This window comes from Leptonychotes weddellii, chromosome 9, assembly GCF_054177405.1.
Source record: "Leptonychotes weddellii isolate Sample4059 chromosome 9, ASM5417740v2, whole genome shotgun sequence".
In the NCBI taxonomy this organism is placed as follows: Eukaryota; Metazoa; Chordata; class Mammalia; order Carnivora; family Phocidae; genus Leptonychotes; species Leptonychotes weddellii.
In genome coordinates this window covers 34258989-34278680 of record NC_138377.1, presented here as the reverse complement: position 1 = coordinate 34278680, position 19692 = coordinate 34258989, and the positions used below count along the sequence as shown (strand labels likewise).

The 19692-nt window shown below is 38.2% G+C and overlaps 1 protein-coding gene across 1 annotated transcript in view; it reads left to right on the top strand.

The window, feature by feature from the left end:
• The window catches only part of SYT16 (synaptotagmin 16), a 234334-nt gene that overhangs the window by 159697 nt on the left and 54945 nt on the right, over positions 1 to 19692 (top strand). The window lies entirely within an intron of this gene.

The window sequence follows — 19692 nt, the reverse complement described above, 5'->3', positions numbered from 1 at the left end:
ACTAATGATGTAATGTATGGGGATTAACATAACAATAAAAAAATTTAAAAAAAAAGAAATAGGCACATTCTGGGGCGCCTGGGTGGCTCAGTCATTAAGCGTCTGCCGTCGGCTCAGGTCATGATCCCAGGGTCCTGGGATCAAGCCCTCATCAGGGTCCCTGCTCACTGGGAAACCTGCTTCTCCCTCTCCCACTTCCCCTGCTTGTCTTCCCTCTCTCACTGTGTCTTTCTCTGTCAAATAAATAAGTAAAATCTTAAAAAAAAAAAAAAGAAAGAAAGAAAGAAAGAAGCACATTCTAATTCTGCTTGATCGTCTGTTAAAACCTAAGTCTCAAAATAAAGTCTTTATATTACTACAGTGTTATTTCTTCTGTCAAAGTTTTAGCTCACTTCTAATACTTGTGAAAAGTGAAGAAAAACTGCAATCTTTACATTTCAAAAGCTTATTGTTCCTCTTATTACAAATCTAAAAGCATCTCAAGGCAAATTCTGCCACTCAATTTGTGAATGCTGTCAGAATAAACTATTTGAAAGTAGGATATGCCAAATACAAAAAAAAAAAAAAAGTATTCATTCCTTTTTTTCAACAAATATTTATTTCTTACCACCATAAGGCAAGCACTTCTAGATGCAGGGGATACATCAGTGAACGAAATGGATAAAAATGCTTGCCCTGATGGAGACAATTAAGTAAAACAGGTCAAATAGTGAAAAGTGCTGTAAAAAAAAATGGCCTGGAAAGGGGATGGGTACAGCCTACGTTCATGTGATCAGGGAGGCCTCTGAGAAGGGCCATTTGAGTAAAGACCTGTGTGAAATGAGGGAGCAAACACCAAAGACACCCAGAGGACAGGCCTTCCAGGCAGAGGAAAGAGCTCATGCAAAAGCCCTGAACCAGCAGCACAGCTGGTGTTTTAGAAGAAGATCTGAGGGCCCCAGAGTTGCTGGGACAGAGTAAACAAGGGGGAAAATAGTGGAATGAAGTCAGAGAGGTGGCATGGGGTGAGGGTATGAAGGACCACACAGCCACTGAAAAAGCTCTGGCTTTTCCTCTAAATCAGATGGAAACTATTAACAGCAAAGGAATAACAGGTTCTAACTTAAGTTTTAAAAGGAACACTAAGCACTGTGTTGAAAATGGGCCATGGGAGAAGAAAGGTGGCTATAGAGAAATCAGGATATAAATTCAATAACACAGGGGAAAGATAATGGTTGCTTAAATCACCATGATAGCAGCGATAGTAGGAAGAAACAGCTTTATTCTAGACATATGTTTATTGTAGAGTCAATAGGATTTAACATCTCCATGAACTTAATTGTGAAACATTTATTGTGACTCTAGCATATGCAAGTCACAGCGCTAAATATAGTGGAGATGGGATACAGGAATGATTATCACGTGGTCCAAGTTCTAAGGAGTTTACAGTCCAGTGGGGGAGCCTAAACATGGACACGAGAATAACAATACAAAGTTAATGTACATAAAATCACAGCAGTTTCAGAAACACAATTGGGGGTCAAATTCTGACAGTTCAATAAGAATTCCATTGTTATGAATGCCATAACTATAAACCAAAAATATAAACCAGAAATATTTCAAAGACTCAACCGATAACCAGAAAAATATTCTTCTGCACTAACACTGAATGAATGTTATATATATGATATCTTTCCCATCTTAGCTAAAAACCTTTGACAAGAAGACACCTCTTGTGAAAGTGACTTGGGACCATGCCACTGAGAACCGAAATAGCATGACTTCATTTCCACAGCAGGAGTGCCAAAGAAGAGCTAGTGCTCCCTTGATCTTCTGTCCCTGGTGCATGCTCAGGAGATGTTGCCAGGACATATCAATTGGCTCTCCATTGTAATGGCTTTACTAGTGCCAAGTTGTCTGAGCCAGTCCATTCACAGCTACTCTGCATGATGATGCCACAGTAGCTTCCCCAGAGCTCCTGACTTGAATTGCAGAGAGCTCATAGGTCTTGCTTTATATCTCAGAAAAACAACTAAAAACTAGAAGTGAAGGCTCACACAGTAACATCTGCAATTCATTTTCACTTGCCTTGTAAGCCTTCATTAACACTGGATGGAGAAAGTCAAGGCAAGTCTCGAGATACTGTCTTTTTGCTTGTATCTTCCAACAGTGTCAAAAGTGTTAAGAAACCTGGAGGGTGTCATTGACTAGATTCTTTCAACAATGTGTAATCTATAGTTAATGGTAGGATATCTACAGGCTGATCATTTTCCTGAAGGTAAGGAGATATGGTAGTGACCACTAAGATTAGGTTTATGTTCAATCATTAAGTCATTCATTTTTTTTCATTTCGTGAAATTGATGTTTGCTAAATGCTAGAAATGTAAAGATTTTAAAAAGCCTTGCCATCAAAGAGCCTACAGACTTGAGTGGGTACATTTATTTTTTTTAAAGTTCCATATATACAATGGAATATTACTTAGCCATCAGAAAGGATGAATACCCAACTTTTGCATCAACATGGATGGGACTGGAGGAGATTATGCTAAGTGAAATAAGTCAAGCAGAGAAAGTCAATTATCATATGGTTTCACTTATTTGTGGAACATAAGGAATAACATGGAGGACAGGAGAAGGAAGGGAAAAATGAAGGGGGGCAAATCGGAGGGGGAGATGAACCATGAGAGACCATGGACTCCGAGAAACAAACTGAGGGTTTTAGAGGGGAGGGGTGTGGGGGATGAATTAGCCCGGTGATGGGTATTAAGGAGGGCACATATTGCATGGAGCACTGGGTGTTATAAGCAAACAATGAATCATGGAACACTACATCAAAAACTAATGATGCAATGTATGGTGACTAACATAACATAATAAAAAAATAAAGTCACATACAATATAAAGTCTATATTATTGAGAAGTGAAATAAACTATTGGAACACAGAAGAGGAACAGCTAACCTCCAGAAAAAGGCAGGGTAGGTAGCACAGGGGAATAGTGTGGAGAATATGACAGAAGCTGGAGAAAGAAGATAGGGAAGGATTCTTTCATGAACTAAATATTACGCAACCCCCCATTCTTCTACTGAATGTGATGGTATTAGGAGGTAGGGTCACTGGGAGGTGATTAGCTCTGAGGGTAGAGCCCTCAGAATGGGATTTCTACCCTTAGCAAAAGATCCCAGGGAGTCTACCATGTGAGGACACAGCAAGAAGATGGCTGTCTATGAACCAGAAGGCAGCCTCTCACCAGACAGAATCTGCCAGTGTCTTAAACTGGGACTCCCCAGCATCTGAAACCATGAGAAATAAATGTTGTTTAAACAGCTCAGTCTATAGTATTTTTAGTATAGCTGCCTGAATGGACTAAGAGAACATCCCAGAGAAAATGATATTTGAGATGACTCTCGAAAGATGAGCAGTTTTCACTAAGTAGGCACAAGAACAGCGAGAAAGAAACCAAATGTTTAGGTGTGAAATGGGCTCAGTGTTTCCAGATGCTGGAAGATGGTGGGCCCAAATCATTGAAGGCTATGCTTCTTTCAAAGGAAAGAAATCATCCTGGAAGGCTTTTTATATGAGAAGGTATAAAATCTAATGCAGAGTTTAAAATGGTCATCCTGAGGGAAACCCTGGGAATGAAGAGAGATGGAAAGAACATAGAAATAGAAAGGCCAGTTACCAATTATTGAAATAGACCAAGCAGAATAGGATATATATCTGAATTAAGGTAGAGGGATAAAGAGGAGTTCGATGGACAGACACAAGAGAAATTGGAGACAAAACCAATAGGATTTAAGACATATGAAAAAAATACAAGTGCGGTAAGGGAGCTGGGAGGGATAAGGAGCTGAGAGAAACGTCTATCTTACTTTGATGACTAGCTTTCCATACATGAAATAACAAAGGAAGGTGATTAGTTATGTTTTTCAACATGTTGAATTTGAAATGTGTGATACCATTCAAGTGAAGGCAGTTGGATATATGAGCCCAGAGCTCAAGAGAAGGTCTAAACAAGAGACACAGATTTGAAGTGGAAGTCATGGAGGAGTGTGTTAAGAGGGAAACTAATATTCAAGGGATAGGCAGAAGAAGAGGAAAGATAAGGAGTGAATAGATGAAGTAAGGAGAAAACTAAGAACTCGTGGAGTCCAGAACTTAGGTGAGGAATGAGTTTCAAGAGAAGAATACTTAGCAATGTTCACAGGCAAGATAAGTAGAATGGGGATGGGGTGCTGCTTATATAATGAACTGTGTGGCCATCGCAGTGGTAGAGGAGAAGCCAGACCTCAGTGATAAAGCAGCAAGCAAGGGAAATGGAGACGGCAAATATAGCCTGTTCTCCCATTAATTCCTTAAACTCAGCTTAGGAATCCACTGTCAGAAGCTATAATGTGCAATAATTTGCTGCCCGTAACTGCTGTGGAGCTGGAGGTGTGGGATGGAAGTTGGAGCACTTCAGCCCACTTTGGGACAGTGACTGCATGAGGAAAGCACCTTGATGTTTTGAGTCAGACACATGTGGTTTGGAATCCCAGCTTCTTTAAAGGCTAAGGACATTGAAGAAGTAACTGAGCCACAAAACTCTTGTGTTTTCGTTAAAAATAATAATGATCCATTCACCTACCAACTTCACAAAATTATGATTAAGTGAGACCATGTTTATAAAATGTCTAGCCCATAGTCAAGGTTATACTTTATTGAATACCTATCACTGTTATATTTATTATTATAGATATTAGCAAACCAAGAAATTCCTCACCTGCAGTGATCTACAAAATCAATAAGGACTCTTGGCAAGGTCTCTTGGGCACTTCCCACGAGACAGCACGTGCCAGTGGCGAGTTTTCCTGTGAAGGCTTCATTCCCTCTACACTACCATTCCAAAATCAATTCAAGTCTACAGATTTAGCTTCTAACCAAAATCTTTTTATGAACAATTCCTGGATGAACCATTTGCAGAGAAGCCAAGAGAAAGGAACAGTTGCCTTTTAAGATAAAAATACCATTTCTTCATTTGAAAAAAATCTTTACATTCGAATAACTCAAATGAAGGCATTTCCCTTCATAATTATCCCACTTTTTGTGTAACTTCTCTACTTTATTTAAATAACCAATCTAGGATCCTGTAGTGGGCAGACCCCAAGTGGTAAACCCTACCCTTATTCCTGCTTCCTAATGTTCATACCTTTGTGTGATCCCCTCCTCTTCAGTATGGCTGGGACTCGTGATGTGCTTCTAACAAGTATAGTATGTCAAAGGTGATGGAATGTCACACCCATCATCATATTGCATAATATAAGATTCCTTTGCCAGCAGACTCTCCTTGTTAGCTTGATATAGTAAGCAACCACACTGAGGAAGCCCATGTGGCAAAGAACCAGGAATGGCCTCTTTGAACTACAGGCAGCCTCCAACCAACAGCCAGCATAAAGCTGGGGCCCCCAGTCCTATATCCAAGGAAACCAATTCTGCCAATGACCTGAGAAACTTGGAAGTGGATTTTTCTCCAGTCCAACCTCCAAATGAAAATGCAGCCTAGCTGATATTTTGAGCCTTGTGAGACCCTGAGCAGAGGACCCAGCTAACCTATGCCTGGATTCCTAACCTATAGAACCTGAAATAATAAATGTATGTCATTTTAAGTCACTAAGTTTGTGAAAATTTATTATATACCAGTGGATAACTAATACAGATCCCATACAGTTAATTGTGCAGCTAAGTGAATCTAAAAAATGGTGAGTTAGAGGGGTGCCTGGGTAACTCAGTTGGTTAAGCACCGACTCTTGATTTCAGCTCAGGTCATGACGTCAGGGTCATAAGATCAAGCCCCACGTCAGGCTCCACGCTGGGAGTGGAGTCTGCTTAGGATTCTCTCTCTCCCTCTCCCTCTGCTCCTCCTCCAATCTAAAATAGATAGATAGATAGATAGATAGATAGATAGATAGATAATAGATAGATAGATTGATTGATTGATTGATAAAAGGGTGAGTTAGGGAGATTTTCTAACATCCAGGAGAGGTGCCATGATCTAAATCAGAAGTATAATATGAAAAATTGTTTTTCCTGACTTGAAGCAGACATGTATCCCTAAGCACTGAGAAGCAGGTGTTCATAGCACCTGTGGTGACATAAGGTATATGTGGTGACACAAGGAATCTAGATTCATCCTTGGAACAGGCTTGTAATCAGTGTACAATATACAGACAGTAGAAAGATCCATGAAAGACATTGATTCCTCCGATAGAGCTCTTGGTTTTTTGTTTGTTTATGTTCTGTATGGATAGATGTTTTTGTGATTTGTCCTGCATAAGCAACCACCTGGACCTGCATGTACACAGGCAGGCTAAGGAATGTTGTTTGTGAGACTCATGCTGTGTGAATAACCTTGGGAGCCTGGTAGTTTGAAATATATTATCTGGCCTCCAGGTAAGAACTGGTCCTTCTGTTCTGGGCACCAAGGGCTACAAATCTTGTCTCACATCCTCTCCTGCTCCAGGCTGGGCTGGCCCCTGAGAATTGAATCTGGGAGGGGAGGCAGAAAATATAAACATGATAACATGGAAATGCAACTTGCTCTAAACTGCACATAGGCGAACAAATGTTTAATTTCAACCCTGTGATTTGCCTTATAAATATGGCCCTTATGGGGATGGCCATTTGGAAGTCTCACCTGAGGGGAGGACACTCTGCCCAGGCCTCTCAATCAGGACTCCAGCCTGGCCATTTCCATGGGGCTTCCACCGCTGATGAGGTTAGATGTTGTTAAGTACCTGATTTGATGTAATTTTGCCTTATTCTCATTCATTGCCTACTATTACCTTCATCTATGTGTAGATTCCTTTCCTCTTCTGTTTCTATTAGGCTTCTATAATAGTAGTAAAGTTTTCTTTCCTTTTCAAAACCGAAACACGGCTGTTATGAATCTTTTGTTCAGAACAGTTTGGCCACCCAACATCTTTTCTTCCAATTTCTGAAATTCTGATTTTCTTCTGGTAAGCCACTTTTCCTCCATGATCAGACCACTTTTCTGGTAAAGCTCTATACTAAGTCCAGGAGTGACATGTGACATAGGCCCATCCAATTAGAGCATCACATTTCCCTGATTTCTAAGTGATCACTAAGGTTTGCCACATAATTCAAGCCAAGCCAAGCCAAGGGAATAAAAACCAATTAGTGCTAACCCTGGAATTATTTTTTCAAGTTGCCAGGGATTTGCATTTCTTTATCCACCAGATTATAACCTAAGAAGATATAAACCTGGAGCTTGTGGCAACCATCTCCCTATAAACAGAGCCAAAAAGTGGAGCCAGCTCAGATGGAAGCAGAGAAGAGACTAGTGGTAGGGGAAGAAAAACCAGGTACCAAAGATAACATTTGAACTTTTCTGAGAGAACTCAGGAAACCAGATTTACTCCCAGGTTTATCAATTACTTGAGTTCACTCCCTCTTTTTCTTTGCTTGTGAGAGATTGAGAAATTCCCAGTATGCCTTGAGTTTGGTTCAATTACGAAAATAGCACGGCTTCTGGGACGCAAGCAGTACCACCTCGATGCCATTTTATGGCGAGGAAGTTCAGCCTTGCGAAGGGAAGTATCAAGAGTCAGAAACAGTGGTTTATATACAAATTTGTCTAGCCCAGGTTCACATAAAAATAACTGTTTTTATGCTCACATAAAAAACATATTTTTCCAACTTCCCATATATAAGTTTAGCAGTGGCTACTTTTTGCAGGATCAAAACAGAATAAAAAACCAGAAAAACCGAAGTTCTAACTTGGCTTTATTGAAATAGGCTCTGACATTACAGCTTAAGCAGGTAATGCTTGAAATTTCAACTTCCTGTTTCTTCTTACTCCCTCCCCACAAAGAAACTGATTTGTGAGATGACATAGCTGTGAGTTTTTGAAGTCTTTCCATGAACAAGAATGTCTCCTATGATAATCTCATACCTGACCTCCTTAAGCAATTTATGAAACATCAGAAAATTTCACAAACAGCAAAACTTCCAGAGTAACCACTGGTCAGTATCACTGATGGCCAGATGCTGATAAGCTCGGGCAAAGCCACATTTTACAATCAATCTGCCAAACACACTTCTCACCCTACCCCACGGCTTGCCCAACTACTTTCCCTCTGTTGGCAATGCTCTTCCCTTAGATATTTGCATAGCTCACTCCCTCACTTCCTTCACAGCTCTGCTTAACTTCTGCCTTCTTGAAGAGGTCATAGTATATAAAATAAAGCACCACCTATATAAAATATAGAACCACCTATATAAAATACAGGTCATTCTATATAAAATATAAGGCCATCCTATATAAAATACCACTCACATGATTAATTTTTACCCCCTAAACTGCTTTATTTTCCTACATGGCACTTATTACCTGACATGACATTTGTTTGCCTGGTGAACATCAAATATGGGTAAGATTTAGATGCTCATTTTACCAGTTACCTATCACCTTCAGAAAGTCTCAGTTCACATGCACATTCTAGCTCTTCCACAATTAATATGGACTACTTCAAAATCTATACAACTGCTTGGACACCACTTTAATAACTATTGGTCAAGGTCCAGTCGGGAAAACAAAAACCACAATAGGCTTTTCAATAGCAGGAATTTAATATAGAGAATTGGTTCTATAGATATTGGGTATTGAATGAACAGAAAGAAGAACATGGAAATAGCTCAGAGATTATAACTGCAGGAAGCAGCTACCACCCCTGCAGCTGGAGAAGCAAAGGGAAGCAGTCAAGTTTATTGAAACTAGAAGCTCAGAGATAAGACCCAATGGATATGAGACTCAGATATTGGCTGTGAGGGCAGGGGTATCACTCAGCTGCTGCTGGTCGTTCAGGATCTCAGAAGAGGAGCCCCACTGAGTCTGGGCCCTGGGGAGGGGAAATTGCCTGGACAGGGTTGTCACCTCTGAGTGGGGTGCCATGAAGCTGGTTCTGGAATGCTGGAAGAAGATGGAAGCGAGAACCCAAACTGCTGGCAGCAGTGTGAAGGGCTCTGCTGAGGTGCCAGTAACAAGAACAATGAGGAAAAGCAGAAAAAAGCAGGTCCTTTCTCCCTTCCTCCCATCTTCCAATATCCCTCCACCGCTACTTTTTGCACAACATAGGAGAATACCCCTGGAGAAGGAGAACTGTAGTTTGCAGAATTCCAGTCCCACAGCCAAAGCAGGACATAGCAGAATAGATTTAAGCAAAGAGATAACAGCTTAAGACCAGCACAGATCCTAATGGATTTCTCCAATTTTGTTTTCTTAGGAGAAAAGCCAAATTTCAAATGAAATTTGAAATGGTTGACTCTTCACTATATTATTATATTAGCTCTTTCTTGTAAGCCTTGTAGACTTTGGAGTATCACAGATGAACTTCAGGTGGTCCATGAACCCATGAAATAAAAACATTTTGAAATACCATGGTATTTTTTTAATAAGTTAGTTCATAACTTTTCTTAAAGTTTCAAAGGAGCCTGAAAGCCCCCTAAAATCTGGCATCACTTCCCATTTTCTCATTCAATACTTAAACTTGCTATGGAAAACACACACAATTCTTAGATTCTTTTAATGCCTTCAGCACACTATTGGTTATGACTCTCTTGGTTACAGAACCAATCTGAATCACCTCAAGAAAAAGTCAGGGAGGACCAAGGAATCTATTCAAAGGACCTCAACCCAGGAAGAAATCACCTAGTTAAAGGAAGGGGCCCCAAATAGCACTGTCTCCTTCATAAATGCCATCTAAAGAAACTCCAGTGTATGTGCTCAAAGATATTTTTATATTGCAGAATTATTCACTATAGTGAAAATTTGGAGATAAATTAGATGTTCATAAGAATGGATAAGTTATGATAAATCACTGATTTCTACTCCAGAAACCAATATTGCATTGTATGTTAACTAAATTTTTTTAATGAATAAATTAGATCAACATGCGAATGGATAAGTGGCATATTATTTAATATGGTGGACTACTGTATAACAGTTAAACCAAACCTACATGTGTCTGAATAACTCAAAAGTGTAGCATTGGGTTGGAAGCAAAAACAAGTTGTAGAATAACATGCTTAATATCATATAGTTTGTACCATTTTAAAACATGCAAAATTATGTCGTGCAAATACTTACAGCAAAAGAATAAAAACACACTGGGAATCATACCCCCAAATTTAAATTTGTTTTACCCCTAGTGAAGAGAGAAGAGAAAGAAAATAAAGAGGAGTTCACAGGGAGTTCTAATTATATTGGTCCTAGATGACTTCTTTCAAATAAATCTGAGTTCAATATAGCAAAACCTTAAGATGTGGCCAAGTTAAGTGGTGGATTTGTGGGTGTTTGTTATATCATGCTATATTTTTCTGTGTTTTGAAAATGTTTCATAAATTTAAAAACTAGGAAATGTAAAGGGCACTAAAAACTCCATTAGCAGTGGCCTAGACCACCCCCTGAGCATAATTAACAGGAGCTCAAAGGCAAGAAGAACTCATCATCACAAATCAGAAACCCCATTATAAGGCTCCTTTTCAGAAACAAGACCCTCTCTCCTCAGAGGTGGATATCTGACAAGAGTACAGGGAGAGGGAGAAGGGAGATTTATCAAAGAAAGGAGAATAGAAGAGGGAAAGAAAATAGTATCTCTATGGCATTTTAAAAGATGAAAAAACAACACACAAACACCCAGGTAAGAACTCCTTTAGCAAGAAGAAACAAGATAGTATATGAAGAAAAGGTCTTATTAAGTTTATAGTTCCTACCTGGCTCTGGTTTCTTCCCGATTAGGCTAGATAATTGCAAAAGATTCACCTGGCTCTATTACTCTCTGAGTCTCAGGGCAAGGAAGATTCCTGAGTTTTTCTTATTTCTGAGTGTTTTTATTATCAAGTAGTTCCATTATTAAAGAGAAATTTCTGGGGGCACCTGGGTGGCTTAGTAAGTTGGGCGTCAGACTCTTGGTTTCAGCTCAGGCCCTGATGTCAGGGTCCTGAGATTGAGCCCTTCATTGGGCTCCCTGCTCAGCAGGGAGTCAGCTTGAAGATTCTCTCCCTCTGCCCCTCCCCTCCCCCACAGAGCTTGTGTGCGCGTGTGTTTTTTCTCTCTCTCTCTCAATCAAATAAATAAAACTTTTTAAAAAGAGAGAAATTTCTGGTGTCTTGGGAATTAGAAAAATGGAACTTAAGCTTATTTGTAGTATAATTTACCTCTAATCCCTCTAATTCACCCCTAATGATGGTAAGAATGGGAAAACAGAAAATGGACTTTATTTCCTCATTTTAGACCTGTCCTTAAAAGTGTCCAAGTATTCTATTATAGTAACATCAAGAAATCAAGGTAAAAATTAAATCCACATTTTGACCATTTGTATAAGTCATATGTTCTAACTTCTCTCCATATAGGATTTTGTTACACGCCTAAAATTTGCTTTAAAAATGACACAAAAATTGCAAAATAAGCAACAGTGGCAATAACAATCTCCTCGCCTTCAATGTCAAGGCTCTGAAAACTGTCAACTCCTAGCATATTCATTAACGCCTACCTTTTCTAAAATATGCAAGTCAATGTATCAAGAAAATTAACTTCAAAAAGTTTTTTGAAAACAAATTCTGAAGATTTTGCAGAATACTCAACTTTTTTCATGGACAGTTCTGGATAACCAAGGAACATGATGGCATATGCTATCAAATGAAGTACTAATGAATGAAGACAAATTCAATTAGGGATTGGTGTACTTTCAAGAAAGAACTTGTACAATGCAAAAGCAAAGTTCCAGTGTTGCAAATAAAGGAAAGGCAGGATGCAACATTTCATGTGCAGTAACATGTCCTGTTGAAAAGAAATGAAGCCTGTATGATTTATAAATCAATTGCATTATATTGCCTGATACATTTAGTCTCAATTGCCACAAGCACTCCTAAGAACATCAACAGTGCAAAATGCCTCCAATCCATAAAAGATTGAGACGACCAGCAACTAAGAACACTATAAGATTTTCCCTTTCATGTTATATTAGCCTCATAATCTGACTGAAAAGTCAAATTGTATCACCATGATCCCAAAGCCTGCTGTTCTATGTTTTTTAAAAATTCATTCCATCTAGCCAAAGAGTGTTTCTAAAGTTCTATATGCCAGTGTACTTGGAACACATTAATTCCATTAGCAGGCTATTTCAGGAAATAGTGAGCATATTTCTTGGAAACAAATACATGTGGCTAAAAAACAGCCTCAAAAAAAAAAAAAAGTAGGTGAAAAACTGAAAACAAAGATGATTTTTAAATGTAATTAGAACTCTTTCCCATCACATATCAAAGGTGTCATAACTGCTTCTTGACTGAGAAGTTGGTGTTTTGGATTTGGGTCTTTAAACCAAAAAACCTATCTTGAGATGGCACTCTAAGGAGTCTATCTGCCTCTTAATCATAGGCAACTGCTAAATGAAGTGTATCTCTTTTCTCTGTTACATTACTATTGGCAACCAGATCCTCAGTAAGTGCCCAGAAATGTTTCCATGGTTACAAAAAGCATTCAGCATCCCTCTTGTTTTGGGCCAATTTAGCTTAAAATCTATCGTGGAGAAAAAATATGGCACATTAAGGAACATAAAATCAAGATACAACGTTATGAAAAGAATTCAAGGTTAAATGGGAAAAGCAGGCTTGACAAGGCTTTTTAAAAAATGCGTATAAATCACTGATTAAAATGTCGCCTTTTCCTAGTGTATCTCCAAATACATCTCTTTAATAGACTGCAAAGCAGCCATGTACTGCAGCTGCCATGATCCGTTAGTATAAAAGAAAAAATGAGCACATGATGATAATTTAAGACTGCTACCAAGCAGGTAGAATCCCCCCAAAACAAGTGTTTAATAGTCATACAGCTAAGAATCCAGTCCCTTATCCTGGTTTCATAGGGTGCTCAGGCTAGGTAAATATTTTGAGAAAAGAGGAATAAGAGCTTTTGTTCATTGGTTATGAGGCATTGGAAGTAAATTAGTGGGCTATATCACATCAGGAAGAAAGACAAAGATGGAAGCTCCCTAGAGGCAACTTAGTAAAGCTCCCCCACCTATGAAGTCGTGAGTGAATTAGGCCAAGGGGACTGTCTCATTCTAGATCTCTGCTGCATCCCCATTCCCACTGCCACCAACAGCCAGGACATTAAAAACATTTGTACATCTTCTGGAATATATTAAACAAATGGTATAAGCTTTTCAATAATCTGAAGGAGAGGCCCATGGCTTATACTTGTGTATACTTATCCATTCCCTATAGTGCTTTGTACATGGTAGACAGTCAATAAACATTTGATTAAGTGAGAACAGCCATCATACAAAACCTCTCATTTTAGAGAAATGTTTCTCCCCATATCAATCTATAGATACATGTCTCCCTTTACCATTTTCTGCTCTTATTTTCACTGTGAAATGGAGAGAAGTGGATGAGATTTAGTCATAATGCTGTTAAGGACTAATTTAAAGACTTACACTTCCAGGAAGATAGAATAGTTGTACTTTTCCCTATTCTTCCCCTAAGTACAACCAAAAATCCTATATGAAACAAAGGTACGCAGACCAAAAGGTACAGAGAAGATGGCAGACTTGCCAGGAACCATGAAATTCAAGGAACAACATGGTGGTGAGTTTCCTGGGTTCTTTTGCCACACATATCCCAGAATGAAGCTGAAGAAACTGGCAACCCAGAAATTCCAACAAGCACAGACAACAAAGGCCCCAAGAAAAGCCTACTCTCTTTATGCAAAGGACCAGGGAAGGGGCAGCCTAGCAAAACAGAAAACTCTTAGACAATAAATGTTCTACTCTAGACAAACAGCACAGAAAAAAACTGTCTCTTACCCTCATCCATGCCAGCAAAGTCCAAATGGGGAGCCTAGACTTCCATCCTCACCACGATGTAATGAGGCACCCCAAGACCCCCACCAGAGAGTGCCAGAGAAGGCAAAGGAGAGATCCAGGACTTTCATTTTTGATAGCCAATAATGAGCATCCTCCACCACTGCAGTATCAGAATAGGCCACGTGAGGAGCCTGGACCCCGACCTGAAAGTATTGAGGCATTTCCGCCCCTCCCAACTTGGGTGGTATCAGAGGAGCTCTAGCGGAGACAGAACTTTCACCATCACCTGACAGTAATAAGGCTACCCTCAACTCAGTATTAGTGGAAATCACATGGGAAGATAGAACTCCCATCCCAACCCAACATTAATGAGGACCACCCCTTCAAGAGTGAAGGAGGCCAAGAGAGAAACCTAGACTTCTGCCTCCATTGTAATAAGCCAATGGACTCTTGCTCTGTCAGAGCCCTGTCAAAGACTCTCTGAGATGCCTTTTTGATGATATTATTTTGTCATGAAAATAATGACAACTATTTCTCTATATATATTCATGTTGTTTTAGACACTATTTCTTCTTATAAGTTACTACAATAGCTCCCTAACATACATTCTTTCTCCCAAATTAGCCTCCAAACTGATGCTAGAGTTATCCTAAAACGAGACTCCACTGGTGTCACTTATGATTATGATATTTTTGAGATTCCAACTACTTACAAAATAAAAGCTAAGTCCTTAATACAGAAAAACAAAGACCTTTCCAACTGCAACCTAAGATCTAGCCTCATTTTCCATCCCTGAAAATGTCAGACTTGTCCACATGTCTGTGTTCATGCCATTTCCTCCAAAAGAAATGCCTTTCTCCCTCCATTCACCATTAAATTCTGACTCATGCTCAGAGTTTGCAGTCCTATATCATCTGCTTTGTGGAACCTTTTGGGATCACCTCTGGCAAAATCATCTCAACAGTTACCATGTAGTTAACTGTTGTAACTTTATACAAACTTTTTTTATAGGACTTATTATATATAACTATCTTTTAGGAATTAAGGAACTCATTACAAAAAAACCAGTATCTTCTTTGTACATTTATCTTCCAGCCCAAACATGCTGCCCAATTAATGAGAATGTCCAATTCAATTTTAAAGTACAGTGTTAAGTGTGTAAGATCTAAGTCCCGGCTTCCAGTTAGGATGTAGAACATTGGAAATAATGCTCCCACTCTTTAAACAACAACAACAACAATACAATTTAGGTATTTTGTAAAATGACACATTCTCTTAAATTCATCAGAGAGCTGAGATCATAATGCAACCAACAAATCCAAAAGCTAAAAAAAAAAAGAAAACTTCTTTCAAAGGGATAAAAAATTCAAGCATTTTCTTGCTAAAGGCGGTTGTTGGATTTTTACATAAGACGGTAAGAAGAATTAAGTTAATATTTTCAAGAAATTTCTAAAGGCCAAGTGTGGACCAGCACAAGAGTACAAAACCCAAAGGAGTCACAAATCCAAAGAAAATTGAAGCCCATTTAGAAGCTCTTCTCCACAAAACTCACCTAGTACTCACAAGAAAGACTGAGGGCCCAGCAGGGCAAGAGTGAAGAAAGTTTCTCTCATTGTATAGTCTGGAAGATGCCATAGGAAAGGTAAGAAGTCTCACTAAGATTCCTCTATTATATTCCCATTATGGAAGAAAAGCTTTAAGCCACTTGGGGAAGGGCAGCAGATTTTGTCACCCCCCAGACTACAGATAAAGACATTAAGTGAGTGAATAAAACAAAACAAAAACTTCCACCTCTGGGGAAGGGGCAAAAGAAGTCTTGGGGTCATACCACTGGGGGAGGGCAGGATTATTGAGAAGACCCTAACCCTAAGACATAGGGACATAATACCTGCCTAAAACAGGCTGCTCCCTAACAGCACAAAACAGAAACTTAAAACACAACCACACCACATTAGCAAACACCAAGTAATAAATACAGAGCAGGTTCCTTCTGGGAAAGGGACAAAGCCTAAAAAGAGAGACCTTTCTGAGGCACAGACAAAAAGAGGAGACTCAAAGTTGAAGATGGAGAAGATTTTGACAAAACTCTGTAGAAAACAAGCCCCTATCCCAAACACAATGTAATAATAGAAACTTTTGAAGCTTATACAGCACTGAGATTAACCAACAGCAAAGCCCAAACCCAGATCAAATTCTGATTAAATTGACTCAACCTTTCTCCCAGCTTTAGAAAAGGCTAACCTATTTCCAGACAGAAATACTATTTACATTCCCTACCTATGATGTTTGATTTTGAATCAAAAATTACAAGACAAGCAACAAAAACAGAAAGGAAAAATACACTGTCAACAGACAAAGCAATCAAAAAAGCCAAACTCAGAGATGACTCAGATGTTGGAACTATCAGACAGGAAATTTAAAATAACTATAATTGGGCGCATGGGTGGCTCAGTTGGTTAAATGACTGCCTTCGGCTCACGTCATGATTCTGGAGTCCCATGGATCGAGTCCCGCCTGACTCCCTGCTCAGCAGGGAGCCTGCTTCTCCCTTTGACCCTCCCACCACCTCGTGCTATCTCTCTCTCATCCTCTCTCTCAAATAAATAAATAAAATCTTTAAAAAAAAAAACCCTAGAATTAATATTTTAAAAGCCATAATAAGAAAAGGGGGAAACATGCATAAACTCATACAGAATTTCAGCAAAGAAGACTGAAATTATTTTTTAAAAGTCAAATCAAAATGCTAGAAATAAAAAATATGGTAACAGAGATGAAGAATGTTTTCAGTGGACTTATCATCAGATCTGATACAAAGAAAATATTAGTAAACTTGAAGAATATATGACATTAGATTGTGCTACCTATACTGAAATATAAAAAGGTAAAAAAGAGTGAAGGAAAAAGAACACTCAAGAGCTGTGGGATGATATCAAATGGTCTAATATTTGTATAACTGAGATGAGCAAAATAGAATGTATTAGAAGCAATATTTGAAGAGATGAAAGCCAAGAATTTTCCAGAAGTAATGAAACTCACTAAATCACAGACATAAAAAGGTCAGAGAACACCAAGAAAAATGAATACCAGAACACACACACACGCACGCACACACACACACACACCTAATACAGCTGCTGGAAACCACAGATAAACACAAAATCTTGAGGGTATCCAGTAGAAAAAAGACACATTACACGCAGAGGAACAAAAGAATTATAGCATACTTCTCATATGAGAACTATGCAAGCCATAAGACAGTGAAATGGCAACCTTAAAGTGCTGGGAAAAAAATAAGTGTCAACTCAGAATTCCATACCTTGCTGAAATAGATTCAAAAATAAATATTTTTCAGACAAACAACTAAGATAATTCAGTAGCAGCATATATGCACAAGCTAAAGAGCTTCAAACAGCATAAATGAGGTAAATATAAAATTCTTTTTTCCTTATTTTAATTATTTAGAGAGACAACCAACCATCTAAAGCAAAACAGCATCAATGTATTGAGTACTTATTACATGTATAAAAGTAAAGTATATCACAATAAAACAAAGGACATGAAGGAGGAATTGGGAATACACTGTTGTAGCATCACCAAACTATGAGTAAAGCAGTAAAATATTATTTCAAGACAGACTGCCATTAAGGATATATATCATAAATCCTAGGATGACCACTAAACATTTTTAAAAAGAGATATACATTTTTTAAAAAATTTAAAAAAAGAGATATAAATAATGAGCCCAGAGTAGAGGTGAAATGGAATCTTAAAAATATTCAGTTCAAAAGAAGACATGAAAAAAATAGGATAAAAGAGACAAAGAATAGATGAAACAGATAAGAAATAATCTAATAAGATGACAGATTTTAGTTCAACAATATCAATAATTACATCAAATATAAAGTTAAGACCAATTAACAGTGAAAATTTGTCAGATTGGATTTTAAAAAAATAAAACCCAATTTTATGCCATGTACAAGAATCCCACTATAAATATAAAGACAAATTTAAAGTTAATGATTAGGGGCACCTTAGTGGCTCAGTCGGGTAAGCATCTGCCTTCAGCTCAGGTCATAATCTTGAGGTCCTGGGATGGAGCCCCATGTCAGACTCCCTGCTCAGAGGGGAGTCTGCTTCCTCCCTCTCCCTTTGCGCCTCCCCCACCACTTGTGCTCTCTCTCTCTCTCTCTCTCAAATAAATAAAATATTTAAAAATTTTTTAAAAAATAAAGTTAATAATAGAAAAGACTATATCATGCCAACACTAATCAAAAGAAAGCTGGAGTAGCCATACTAATATCAAAATAGACTTTAGGGATAAAAAAGGTATATAACACAATGAGCAAGAGGTCAATTCATCAAGGAGACACATACTTCTAAAATGTGTATGGAATTAACAATAGGGCTTCAAACTACATGAAGCAAAAACCAATAGAACTGGAAAAGAGAAATCAAATCCACAAGAAGAATTAGAGACTGCAATACTTTTCTCTCAGTAATCAACAGAACAAAATCAGTTGGCAAAATTAGTAGATAAAATAAGTACATAAAAAATCTGAAAAAATAGCCTCAAAAAACTTAAAGTAATTTGTAGAACACTGTGCCCAACAACAGCAAAATACAGTCTTTTTCAAGTACACAGGAAATATCCAAGTCAGAACATATTCAGAGTGATAAAACAAACCAATTAATTTTAAAAAACCAAAATTATATAAAATATGTGCTTAGACCATAACTGGATTAAACTAGAAATTGGTTACACAAAGTCATCTAAAATATTCCTAATATTTGGAATGTAACTAACATACTTTTAAATAAACCATGCATCAAAGAGGGAGTCAAAGGGAAACTAGATGTTTTTAATAGAATGACAACATATTAACATATTAATAATTTCTGGTTGCAGATAAAAGTCAATGGTATTTTTATATACTAGCAAGCAGCAGTTTCAAATTGAAAGTTATAAAAGTACTATTTACAATAGAATCCAAAAAAAGGAAATACTTAGGTATAAATCTAACAAAATATGTATGAGACCTTTATGCTGGAAACTACAAAATAAAACACATAGACAAAATCCAAGCACTAAATAAAGCAATATACCATGTTCATGAATTGAAAAACAAAAGTTATTAACATGTCATTCTTTTTTTTAATTTTTATTAACATATAACGTATTATTTGTTTCAGGGGTACAGGTCTGTGATTCATCAGTCTTGCACTCACCATAGTACATACCCTCCCCAATGTCCATCACCCAGCCACCCCATCCCTCCCACCCCCCTCCACTCCAGCAACCCTCAGTTTGTTTCCTGAGATTAAGAGTCTCTTATGGTTTGTCTCCCTCTCTGGTTTTGTCGTTTCCTTTTTCTCTCCCTTCCCTTATGATCCTCTGTCTTGTTTCCAAATTGATCTATGGATTCAACATAATTCCAATCAAATTCCCAGCATAATTTTTTAAATTTTTTATTGTTATGTTAATCCCCATACATTACATCATTAGTTTTAGATGTAGTGTTCCATGATTCATTGTTTGTGCATAACACCCAGTGCTCCATGCAGAACGTGCCCTCTTTAATACCCATCACCAGGCTAACCGATCCTGCCCCCCCTCCCCTCTGGAACCCTCAGTTTGTTTCTCAGAGTCCATCATCTCTCATGGTTCGTCTACCCCTCCAATTTCCCCCCCTTCATTCCTCCCCTCCTGCTATCTTCTTCTTTTTTTTTTCTTAACATATATTACATTATTTGTTTCATAGGTACAGATCTGAGATTCAACAGTCTTGCACAATTCACAGCGCTCACCATAGCATATACCCTCCCCAGTGTTTATCACGCAGTCAGCCCATCCC